The sequence below is a fragment of the Gracilinanus agilis genome, chromosome 3 (genome assembly GCF_016433145.1).
Source record: "Gracilinanus agilis isolate LMUSP501 chromosome 3, AgileGrace, whole genome shotgun sequence".
Lineage (NCBI taxonomy): Eukaryota > Metazoa > Chordata > Mammalia > Didelphimorphia > Didelphidae > Gracilinanus > Gracilinanus agilis.
Window position 1 is genome coordinate 463,989,618 of NC_058132.1, and position 14,020 is coordinate 464,003,637.

A 14,020-nucleotide genomic window follows, 5' to 3' on the forward strand; every position below is an offset into this window, starting at 1 on the left:
TCAGAGATATATTAACTCCTACATATAAGCCAAGTACTCTCTTATCTGTGATAAGGGAGAGACAGAGACAGAGACAGAGACAGAGACAGAGACAGAGAAAGGAAGAGACAGAAGGAAGGAGAGACAGAGAGAGGAAAGGAGAGAGAGACAGAGAAAGAGAGGGAGAGAGATATGGATGGATAGATGGAAGACATTGGAAGTATGGGCAGGCAAAGAGAGAGGACAGACAGAGATCACAGAATTGATATCTCCCATATATAAGAGATATTACAGATTTAACCATTCACATTAACTAATGATTTGTAACTTAAAAGTAAAAGTTGGAGCAGCTAGGGGGTTCAGTGAATTGAGAACCAGGTCTAGAGACAGGAGGTCCTAGGTTCAGATGTGGCTCAGACACTTCCTAACTATGTGACCCTGGGCAAGTCACTTAACCCCCATTGCCTAGCCCTTACTGCTCTTCTGCCTCAGAACTTAGAACCAATATATACTATTGCTTCTAAGTCAGAAGGTAAGGGTTTAGAGAAAAAAATAAAAGTTTGAAATATCATGTGTGTGTACATATATGCATGTATCATAAGCTTAAATAGAAGTGCTTACATTCAGAGGAATGACTATTGGCATAATTAATGCAGTATTCCATCATGAATGGGCTTCAAATTAAGTTATTAGAGACCTAAAATTGCATTAATAAATGTATGTATGTATTCTTTATCTTGGTATCATTTTATTTTTTATTTTTGTTATTTTTATTTTTTTAAACCCTTATCTTCCAACTTGGAGTCAATACTGTGTATTGGCTCCAAGGCAGAAGAGTGGTAAGGGCTAGGCAATGGGGATTAAGTGACTTGCCCAGGGTCAAACAGCTGGTAAGTGTCTGAGGTCAGATTTGAACCTAGGACCTCCCATCTCTAGATCTGGCTTTCAATCCACTGAGCTATCCAGCTGCCCCCTTTGGTATCATTTTAAAATGAAAAGTACATATATGTATGATATCACAGATTTATATCACTTATGCTAACAATTGATTTGTAATGTACAATTAAAAAATATACTATGTGCACATACGTGTTTACTTTCAAAGTATGAGATTTTAATATGGTGATTTTCTAAAAACAAACTTCTAATTACAGAGATAACTCACTTTGTCACAGTTTTACCATTATCTGAACTTGCTAAGTCAGAAAATATGTACTATGTCAATAGATCTCATTCACCACTAAAATTCAGACTGACTAGAAAAAAATTACCTATCTCTAGCCACAGTTTTACTTGGAGCAGCTTGAAAAAATATTCCTGAAATTCAGAGTTTACACTATAAATAGGTAGAATTTATATGCCATCTCAAATACAATTGTTAAAAATTAATGTTCTCAAACTATGTAAACTCAAATGCAGTAGTAACCTTTTAAGGACTTCTTTTCTATTTTTATAAGACATCTCATCACTTTCAGATTAAACTGCAATATTAATATTCCTCTCTTCCCTACTCCTTTTTTAAAAAATTATTTATTGATTTTTAATTCCAAATTCTCTGCCTTCTTCCATCACTTTCCTGACCCATTGTGAAAGCAAGAAATTCTTCCCCCTTCCCAATGAATTATGAAATGAAGTTGTAATTTTGGGAAATAATACGAAGTTTGCTTAATGCCACTTGGGGTTTCCTTTTCTTCCTTATTTATTTTCTGGCCCCCTTTTTTTAAAACTCTCTTCAACTTTTTGTCCAAATCAATCCATTTTTTTTCTTCAACAATGTTCTTCTGCTTTCAGAATACCTACAATCTTTGTAGATTACGCTGATATTGCAGTTTGCAAAGCCACATTCAAAAGCAGCTGTTTTATCTGGTATTATATTCATCTAACGTTTGTTCCTCTAAATTTTTTTACATGTTATTTAAATAGCTTACCTTTTTGTTTATGACTCCCCAGGCACGACGTCCACTTCAACTCTGAACTAGGAGCGGGAGGGAGAGCTGAAACTCCCTCGGTTCATTTTCAGAGGCAGAGTTAAATATAGATTATATCTTTAACGTACCCAGAATGCTCCGGGGGGGGTAAACAGTCAAGTCATCACATGTCCTGGGCTAGCTAGTAATCCCTCTTTCTTCACCCTGCTCGGTCATAGCTTCCTTCACCCACAGGCGAGTCCTACAAGAAAGCAGTTTACTTTCTTTGTGTCAGCTGTGTCTTGGACTGTGACTGTTACTGTCAGCTTCCCTAAAAAAGATTTAGAGTGGACACAGAAACTGCATCCAATCAGAAAAAAATTTCTAATTGATTTGAAGTGCACAGGACATGTTTATGTACAAAGTTCTACAGCTCACACTCACAGAAGAAAATATTAATGACCCCTTTATGTGCATAAGTAGTTGGAAAAATTAATCAAACTAGATTCTTAAGAATTTGACAAACCACTCCAGTATCTTTGCCAAGAAAACTCCAACTGGAGTCATGAAGAGTCAGACACGACTAAAAAAATTGAACAACAAAAAAATTCATCCATACAATGCAGTTATTATGAGCAATGAACATCTATTTTCTTTCTGTTTTTCAGAGTGTCTGGGATTTTTTTTGTCCTATCAAGCTTAGAATTTGAGAAAAATTGAAGAAAAAAAGAACAATAAAAACTCCACCTCCCACTTCTGAGTGCAAAGTATTATGTGTATGTGAGGCATAATAATGTTGTATAATTTTGCTAAACTACCTTTTTTGATCTATTTTTAGAGCTCTGTTTTGCGGAAAACTGAGATGACATGTAAACAAAAAATAATAATAAAAAAGAAAAAATACTTTTGGGGAAATATGTCACTCTGATCACAGAACAAAATTGCTGAGCTTTTTTTTTTTTTTTTTTTTAATGTTCATTTCATTCTGTGGTATTTCAATGGATCAGTGAACTCATTAATCTGGGTATTCACTTTAACAATGCTGATCGTAACCCCATCCATTCCTACTACCATGAAACTCTTGTCCATGTCCTTCTGAAAATTCTCAGGGCAAAGGAGAGGCTGACTTTCTAGAGACTTTCTCTTGGGATTTTTAGATTTTATATGAATATTCTTTCTCATCCTTACTATTGAGCATGTGGCTTGAGACTTAAACAGCAATGGACTACCAGCAATGGAGGAGGAGAGACTTCTTTTCCCTCCAACTTAAGAAATAATTATGGCCATGACTCAAGATAATGAATGACATGAAGAAAAACTGCTTAGGAGCAGCTAAGTAGCATAGTGGGAAAGAGTGGCAGGCCTGGAGTCAGGAAGAACTGAATTCAAATTTGATCTCAGACATTTACCAGCTATGTGACCCTGGGCAAGACACTTAATCCTGCTTTCCTCGGTTTCCTCATCTGTCAATAAGTTGGAGAAGGAAATGGAAAACCACTTCAATGTCTCTGCCAAGAAAAGCTCAAAAGGGGTCATAAAGAGTCGGACACAATGGAAAGACAACTGAACAATAACAACAAAATGCACAATTTAAGTCTCTAATGTTTTAAACATTTATTTTGGGGTAGTAGAAATAAAAGAATTTCTTATACTTAAAAAATTTTAAACAAGGCAAAAAAGAAATGAAGCAATTCAAGAAAATGTTGCATGGATACCAATGCAATTCTCTGTGGATAATTTATGAAAGAGCACGGACAAGAATTGCACAAGATCAGAAGAAATTATTGAGTTTCAATCTTCACTACTGGAGAAAATATTCACATCTCTTAGGATTATAGATTTAAGAATTATTCTCATGAGCAACATTATCTTTTTCAATTTGATTTAAATAATTTAGGTTCATTTTATTTCCTCTAGTTCTGCCCTATTATAAGATGGAAAACAAACAGTTATTACCCTAACTTAAGTGTTTCTTTCCAAACAGTCATTCAATTCTCTTAAAAGAATGACCAATATGAAATTATGTTTTGCATTATAATATATGTATAACAGATCAAATTGCTTACCATCGCTGGGAGGCAGGGAGGAAAGGTTGGGAGGGAGATGATTTGGAGTTTATAATTTTGGAAAATGTACCTGTAATTGAGAAAAATACCTTTGGAAAAAAAAACTGTCACTCAGAAATTTTTGTTCTCCAGGGCATAATGTTGGACTTAAAGAGTCAGGAAGACCTAAGTCTGAGTCCTGCCTCAATATATATTGATACTTCATAGCTGAGTGCCAGGGTAAGTCTTAAAATCTTTCTTAGCCTCATTTTCTTCATCTGTAAAATGACGGGAGAATCATGACTTATGTAAAGCACCTTGCTAATCTCAAAGTTCTATATAAATGCTACCTCTTATCATTATTATAATCGTCTGACAATCTATGCAACACATCATACTTCAATTCAATAATCATCTCTTATTCCTCATTGTTGAGTTGAGTCTGGCTCTTTGTGATTCCATTTAGGGTTCCTAGAATTCTAGAGTAGGTTGCCATTCCCTTTTCTAATTCATTTTCCAGAAGAGGAAATAAGGCAAACAGGGTTAAGTGTCACTTTCCCAGGGTCATGAAGCTAGTGCCTGAGGTCAGATTTGGATTCAAATCTTCCTGACATCTGGTCCAGCTCTATCCCCTGCAGCACCTCACTGCTCTGTGCATTCGTCCTGAATCTACCTGCAATTTTCCACAATTCTCCCATATGGTATTGACAATTTCCTTCCTTAGGAAACAGATTCTCCATTATGAGTACAAGAGGGAAAGTGTATCTCAAGGTTCTTGTTATGATAACTGTGTTATAGGCTAAAATATAGCTCTAAAGGGAGGTAGGGGGGAGACGCAGCTAGGTGACTCAGTGTATTGGGAGCCAGGCCCAGAGATGGAAGGTCCTGGGTTCAAATCTGACCTCAGGCACTTCCTAGCTGAGTGATTCTAGGAAAGTCAGTTAACCCCCATTGCCTAGCCCTTACCACTCTTCTGCCTTGGAACCAATATATACTATTGATTCCAAGACAAAAGGTAAGAACTGAGAGAGAGAAAGAGAGAAAAACTTGGGAGAATCTAGGTTCAAATCTGATCCCAGATACTTCCTAGCTCTGTGACTTGGGGCAAGTCACTTAACCTCAGTTACCTAACTTATCACTCTTCTGCCTTGGAACCAATACTTAGTATCAATTCTAATATAAGTGTGTGTACATATATATGTGTGTGTGTGTATGTGTATGAATTTCAAAAATATTATACATTTAAATGTATAATTTAATAATAAATTTAATAATAATTTAATTTAATAATTCAGTGAAATGAAATGAAATAAAATTTAATTAAAATTTAATAATAATTTAATAATAAATATTTAAATATTATATATGATATATTTTAAATATGCTATATTGATGTTATATAATTAATATATTATCTATGAGGTAATATTTGATATTTTGAATATATTATATCCACATAATATATAATACATAATTAATGATTTAATATGTATTTAAAATACATATATATAGCAGGATGTCTGCCTGACCCACCTTCTTGTATTCAAACCAATTTAACAAGAATTGAATCAGTCAATTCATGTAAGCCAAGCACAGTACTGAACAATAGGAATGTATAAAAAGAAAACAATGGAAAATAAGGCTTGACCTCAAAAAGCATACTTTCTACTAGGGAGAATCAACAAATACACAAATCACTAAATACCAACGTACACAAGATATATGCAGAGTAACTAGAGATAGGACTATTACAAAGACCTCAGGTAGGAGGTGGCAGATGAGTTAAGCCTTGAAGGGAGATGTGGGTCCCAAGAGTCTGAAGTGAGCATTAAAAATATTCCAGAGAAGAAGACAGCCTAATGAAGAGGTAGATGAAATTATTCTCTTTTTAAACCCTTACCCTCTGATTCAAAATCAATACAAAGTATCAGTTCCAAGGCAGAAGAGTGGTAAGGGCTAGGCAATGGGGGTTAAGTGACTTGCCCAGAATTAGACAGCTGGGAAGTGTCTGAGGATAGATTTGAATCCAGGATCTCCTGTTTCCAGGTCTGGATCTCTACCCACTATGCCACCTAGCTGCCCCCAGCAGATGAAATTTTGTTCCATTAGACACAAAGTCCCTCTAGGGCCAACCAAGCAGGTTCATTGAAGTCATCATGGTTCCATCCCCTTTGACCTTCAGGGTAAGGGGTTAGGACTGGATTTGAGAGAAAGATGCACCAGTTACTCATAGGATCATAGATCTAGAGATGAAAAGACTTTTACAAGTCACTGAGTCCAGTCATCTCATTTTATATGTAAAGAAACTGAGCCCCAGAAAAAAATCTCACCCAAAGCCACATAACTTGTGAAAGAAATAAGCTATAAACCCAAATCCTTTTACTCCAAAACCAGTACTCATTTCACATTACCCCTTGACCTTTTCTACTTATGATTTGACTTAGAAAATTTTACTTTAAATAACAGCTTTTGGGGAATATTTGTAATTGTGGAACAAATGGGAAACCACAGGAATCTACTAGCCATCATATTTCTCTCATGTGTAACCTTCAGCTAAGTGACTTTACTTGCTAGGTATAATCCTGGACAGTCACTTCACTTCTCTCTGCTTCAGTTTCCTCACTTGAAAAATGGAGATAATAATGGCACCTAGCTCCCAGGGTTGTTTTGAGAATCAAATGAAGTAATACTTATAAAGTGTTTTACAAACTTCAAAATGCTATATAAATGCTAGCTATTATTATTATATAGTGATTACAGAATGAGATCAACTTTATCTGTCAAGGAACAGGCAAGTCAATCACAGTAAGAGTACAAAGATAATAATGATGCTTTATAGTTGTAGGACACTATATTTTTCAAAGTTTTTCATACTTTGTAAAGTACTTTCTTATTAAAATACTGAATGGGGCTGTCAAGCCAAGAGTTCTGTAAGAAAATCACCATCCCAGACCTTCAAAAGTAGGAAGGAAAAATTCTTGGGGAAATAAGCTTTTATTTAAAAAATAAACATTGAATTATGAAGGGAGGGAAAGCTGACAGGCTGCTTCCTAGCCCCCAAAAAGCTGTTGAAAAGCACTTTGTCAGATGGTGACAGGCAATAATTTATTCATGGGCCAGATGAATAATAGAGCAATTTAACACCAGCATACACCTCAGTGCATACCAAGCCCCTTTCCCTGATGTCTTTCTTTCTCTTTTCTCTACATCTTATTACTTCTCTTCTTTAATTAAGCATGCCAGCTTTAACAGCCTCCTAAATAGTCTGTCTCCTTGCTTCCATCCTCTTGACCCTCTAATACATTCTACCATCCAGTTATTCTTCCTGAAATATTACCTTTGAGGTACTCCCTCATATCTATCAGATTAGCTAACATGGCAAGAAGAGGAAAATGATAAAAGCTGAAGAGACTGGAAAAATGGGGACACTAAATGCACCATTAGAGGAGTTGTGAATTGGTGCAAACATTCTGAAGAACAATTTGGAACTATGCCTAAAAGGGGTATAAAACTGGGCCTACCCTTTAACCTAGCAACAGCACCATTAGGTCTATAGTCCAAAGACATCAAAAGAAAAGGAAAAGGTCTTAAATGTACACAAATATTTATAGCAGTTTTTTTTGTGGTGGCAAACAATATGGAAATTGAGGGATACCTATCAACTGAGGAATGACTGAACAAGTGCTGATATATGACTGTGATGGAATACTATCGTGCCATAAAGAATTATAAACAGGATGGTGTCAGAAAAACCTGATAAAACTTATATAAATGGATGCAAAGTGAACCAGGAGAACACTGCATGTAGGAACAGCAATTTTGTAATAGCCATCAAATATGAAAGCCTTTCTCTGATCAATATAATGATCCAAGACAATTTCAAAGGACTCACCAAGAAAAATACTATCTTTGTTCAGAGAGAGAACTGATGAAATCCAAGTATACATACTTTTCTCGTGTATTTTATTTTTCTTGCTTTATTTTTGCCAACATAGTTAATAAGGAAATATGTTTTTGCATGACTTTACATGTTTTATAAAATAAAATTTTTAAATAAAACCACATATTGTTTGCCTTCTCAATGGGTCTGGAAGGGAGGGAGGGAGAGAAATAGGAACACAAAAAATTTTTTAAATAAATGTCAAGGGGGCAGCTAGGTGGCTCAGTGGATTGAGAGCCAAGCCGAGAGACAGGAAGTCCCAGGTTCAAATGTGACCTCAAACACTTCCTAGCTTTGTAAAAGCAGGCTTCTAGGCTGTGGCTATGGCTGTGGCTAGCTGGCTCTTTACCGCCCTCTAGGATGACAATGAAGGGGGGAAAATTGCCTTTTTAAAAGTTCTGACTGTATCTGTTATGGATACTAGTATCAATTCTTTAGTCTCTGTCTCCCTTTAGCTCGCCAAGAAGTATAAAGTATAAAATAGAGTACTCAGTATCTTCTTTATGGCTCTGGTGGTTATTGCTGTAATGGCAGTCGAGCTGGGCCCTGTGTAACAGGTTTGGGCCTAGTAAAACTTGCTGAGAATAACAGTACTTGGAGGCAGCTTATAAAACCAAAAACTCTATTTAATAAGTATTAAGGAAAGGTAAAGACAGGTAATAACAGTTGAGGATAGGATCCCTAAATCTAACAAGGGCTAAACTTTCCCACTCTCGTCTGATTCTCATGAATCTGTTTCTAGCTTGGGTTTCCCCAAAGCTTCCTTATTCTCCTTAAACTACTGCTAATTCATGGGTCTATACTAAATAAGCTATGCTAATTACTAATCCTCTCAGTTATAGAAGTAAGTTTACTATCTCCTTGGACCTCTTTCAGCTTTAAATCAATTTGGTTATTCACTCTCTCTGCCCACTGCCAGCCCTTCTGGGCCTAGCTAGGTTTTTCGGCCTAAGTAGGCCGCAAAATGGCTTGGCCCTCTCGGATGCCACACAAGGGGAAAAACAGACTCTCTCTTTCTCTTTTCTGCTTATTTCCCCCACAAACTTATTCCAGAAACTCTAACCTGTTCTCCTCCTTCACCTGCCACTGGGTTTTTTCAGTGTTCCAGGGAACAGAAACACCAGCTTCCTCCTAGAGAAAAAACCTCCAGGAGTCCATTGGCAGTTGGACAAACCTCAACAGAATTCCAACTGGCAACCTTCCCAAAATTCTGTCTGGCCTTAGAGGAGCCTTACCCACTATTCTTTACCCTGTCCTTAGCTGCTAAGATCCTAATTACTCCAAATGGTCCTCATTAGCTCTATAACTTAATTAATCCTAATAACACCATCATATGTTCTCATTTTCTAGCCATTACTCCTCATTTCCCATTGCCTATTTAATTCCAATCCATCCTTTAGTCTCTAACTTAGGTTGGTTTTACTTTCTCAACACTGGAATAAAAAGGCAGGAAGGAATTTCATGGTAATGCTGTTAAACTTGAATAGAAATAGAATCACTAAACTATAGATAAAACTCCCTGTGGATGTATTAACTTAGGAAACCTCATATTAGTGTTAGCTACGCTTTTTATATTTTAATTTATTTTGTTAAACATATCCTAAATATGTATGAACTGATGCAGAGTGAAGTAAACAGAACCAGTAGAACACTGTATACGAGTAACAACAATATTTTACAATGAACAACTGTGAATAACTTGGCTATTCTTAGCAATACAGTGATCTAAAACAATCCCAAAGGACTCATGATGAAAAATGCCATCTGCTTCCAGAGAAGGAACTGATGCAGTCTGACCAGATCAAAGCATAATTTTTCACTTAAAAATTTTTTTTTGTTCAAGTTTCCTTCCTCAAAGGATTAATATGGAAAAGTGTTTTAATGATTGCACTTGTAAAACCTATATCAGATTGCTTTTAGTGGGAGGGTAAGAGGGGAGAAAATTCAAGACCCCCCAAAATTTTAAAGGAATGTTAAAAATTATTTTACATATAATTGGAGGAAAATAAAATATCAAATTAGGGAAAAAATGGAGACATCAATGAATTTGAAAAAAATTAAAAATATATATCCTAATTACATTTTTATCTGATTCTAGCACTCCAAAGTGTTGTGGACCATGTGTTCGACACCTCTGTTGTAGAGAACTGGTTTTGGAATCATGAAAGACTTTGACTTCACTCCTAGTTCTTAGATTACAAGCTATATGTTGTTTATTGTTATTCAGTCATTTCAGACTCCTGGTGACCTCATTTAGGGTTTTCTTGGCAAAGATACAGAAACAATTTGCCATTCCCTTCTCCAGCTCACTTTATAGATGAGAAGACTGAGTCAAGCAAGATTAAGTGACTTGCCCGGGGTCACACATCTATTTAAATGCCTGAGGTCTGATTTGAACTCAGGTCTTCCTAATTCCAGAACTGGCACACCATACACTGCATTACTTTGCTTTTCTACCTCACGTTATATGGTGGTGGGCAAATCATTTAATCCATGTGAGCCTCAGTTTCCTCATTTATTAAATTTGGATAGAAATATCTCCTGTCTCATAGGGTTGTTGTGAGGCTCAAATGACAATGCATATAGCATGTGAAAAGTGCTTAATAAATGTGGATTAGTTGATTTACATAAAATGCTTTGGGAACCTTAAAACATTTTAAAATGTCAGTTATTATGTTATTATGATAGTTCCCTTCTTAGTTGATAGAATTTAGATAGACATAATCTTGTATTAACCCTACATTTTATGTTTACTACTTGATGAGCTATTGCAGAGGTGGAAAATGACTTTTTTGGTAGTTGAATAAAAATATTGGAATGCAAATTCAATTTTTGTGGGTTAAATGAAAATTTATTTGGAAGAAAATTAGTAGCAGACAGACCAGAGGAAGCAAGACAATGTATAGGATGGGACAATGGGGAGATACCTCATCCTATTGCCATGAGGTTTTTATTTCTTCTAATGGATTATATTTTCAACCCATATAGATGGGAAGTTATGAGTATTTGATATAACAACATCTATTAAAACATTCTTAAATATTTATGGCTCGGTGTTATATTCATCAATCGTGAGGAACAAATTTTGTCTGTTGATACAGTTCTTGGCATTGTTGATTCGTTGAATTTTAAAGGACATTTTGTTTGCAGAATGGAGATTTGGCATGTTATTTGATGGATTGGAAATATCTGGAGTATTAGTTCTGACTAGTTAATATTATCTTTGAAGGTATTCAGTAGGTACTAAAATTTTGCAACCTGCAGTAATGTTGCATCATTTCTACTATTTCCTTGTCTAACTGGTGGTGATGATATAGCAATATGGTGCATTACTAGTCCTATGAATTTAACAAGCATTTATTAAATACCTACTAGTGTCAGGTAGTATGCTAAGTGCCGGAAATACAAAGAAAGGAAAGAAAGCCAGTCCCTGCCATCAAGGAGTTCATAGCCTAATGGAGAAAGGACATTAAAACATTTTATACACAAATGAGATCTATACAAAATAAATTGGAGACAATCAACAAAGGGGAAAGACCAATGTTAAGGCAATCAGGAAAGGCTTTATATAAAAGGTGGGTTTACAACTGAGGTTCCAGAGAAGTCAGGATGAGATAAGAAAGAACAGAATTTCAGACATGGGGGACAGCTAGGAAAAAATATGCCAAGTCAGGAGATGGAGTAACTTATGTGAAGCACAGCAAGTAGGCCAATGTCACTGAAGCAAAAAGTGGGGAGATCATTAGTATCTTAGGAGAGAGTGGTTTTAGTTAAATAATGAGATCAGAAACCAGGCAAAATGTGAGGAAAGAAAGTGGAAGCATCAACCTTAGCTAGGCTAATCAAGTGGTTCAGTCAAAAAAGAGAGAAGAAATGGGATAAGACCTAGTGAGGATGGATGAATCCCCACAGTAGGGATATTTTCAGGATGGTGGAGACATAGATATGATTGTAGTATGGGAATGGGGAGAATTAAATGAATCACACTGACTCTGTCTTGGGATTTAATCCTGGATCTAGCTCAGGCCCTTTTTTTTTATTCAATTATGAGTCCAGGCCAATTTCTGTCTTAAGAAATTATATTAAATTATGAAAATTGTGAAAAAACTTTATTGCATTGTCTGAACCTAGAACCTGGTTCTAGAACCTGGACCACCTCTATTGCTTAGAGATCCTTAACTAAGGACCTAGGTTATGCTGACTCAAAAACCAGTCAGACATGAAGACTGAAACAAGGAGTTCTCTCACAGTTGTACATCTCAAACAACCCATACGTTTTATTTAAAAGTTGGCCCTGTACTGGTCAATCATTTATGGTTTCCTTGCTCTGTTGATTGAATACTTAGGAGGAAGTGGGATATTTCTTTTTCTGATTCCAGGAATTTGTACCTGTTTGCTCTTCCCCTCCCAACTTCAAAAGCCCCAAATTTTCCCTCCAATTAGAAATCAGATTACCTAATCCTGTATCCTAGTTTATGTCCTCTTAATTGTTTTCTTTCATTGCATAAAAATATCTTCCCCCATATTTGGGATTCAGTGCCAATCTGGGGAGGCCTGGTCCCAATTTGTTATCCAGTTGGCATGAACTGCTTAATAAATCACTAGTCTCAGGATCTCAAACCTTTTTTTCCTTAGTTATTTCAGATTTCACCCATGATATAGGCAATAGGGAGGTTGCCAGTAGATAGAGAGATTGAAAATAAGTGAGATAATGATAACAGAAAGAGCAACCTGCAGGAGGAGTCAGAATATAATGAAATCACTTGTGCATGTAGAGGGGACTGCCTTGGCAAGAAAGAACAGCTCTTCACATGAGACAGCCATAAAGATGAATGACAATGGCAAAAGGAAAGTGAGTGATGTGAGATGAGGGGGAGGAGATCCTGGAGACTGGCCTCAATTTTTTTCCAGTGAAATAGGAAATAAGGAAATCTCTCAGCAGAGAAGAATAGAGAGGAGGTATGATGGGAGGTTAGAGAAATAAAAAAGTATAGAAAAACCACAATGGTGAGTGGGATGGTGAGTCAATTAGAGAGGTATAAAAGGACTGCCTTAACCACAAGGAGAGCCTGGCTGGGATTATGTAACAAACTCTAGTGGACTCACTTAGCAAGGTTTTGTGATTTTCTTCAACTTTGTTCAATAGCACCTGAATAGGAATGAAGGGAACAGATGGTGGGAGTAATCTAAGACCAATGTTTAACAGAGTAAGATAAATTCTCATTCTTCTCACTGGCCACCACTTTTGTGTTGATCCCATTATTCCTTCTCTAGCCACTATCATAGCGCTTTCTACTGGAAGATTAGTTTTCCTTTCAAATTGGTGACAAAAAAGAATGCAAGACTCTATTTCTCATACTGGTCTCATCAGATTATAGCCTCTCAAACCAAGCTGATGACTCTAATATCTAGGTCTAAGTTTATTTGCTCTGGGAAGTTGTAAATCTCTCCCTCCTTCCCCCCCCTCCCTCTTTGTATCCCTCTCCCTCTCTCTCTTTCTCCCCTCTTTTCCCCCCAATGTGTTCCACTATTTTCTTACTTTTTACTTTTCTTGTTTGCCACATTTACACAAAGACATGTAAGGTGAACAATCGAATAGTTAAAACATCTTACCATATTTAAAAAGCAAAAAGAAGGGCAGCTGGGTAGCTCAGTCCATTGAGAGTCAGGCCCAGAGACGGGAGGTCCTAGGTTCAAATCTGGCCTCAGACACTTCCTAGCTGTGTGACCCGGGGCAAGTCACTTGACCCCCATTGCCCACCCTTACCACTCTTCCACCAAGGAGCCAATACACAGAAGTTAAGGGTTTAAAAAAATAAAATAAAAAGCAAACGCAAAAAGAAATAGAAAACAAGAAAATCCTTAAGAAATGCCAAGTAGGCACTGTTCTTCTAGGAAGAGAGAAGAAAGTGAGAGTTCACTAGCCCCAGATTTACCCCTCTGGGTGAGCTTAGTAAAAAGAGGATCTATCCAGACATGTCTCATGTCCATAGGATCCACATTCTCATGTCTGAAGAGTAACCCTCATTTTTAGGACTTGCTCTATTAAGCTTCTGCTTTTTCAGATTCCTATTCGAGTGCTTGCTAGGGCTGTTCCCAAGTTACCTTCTCTTCCACCTACTTCTCTCATGCCCATGCTGTGGCTTTTG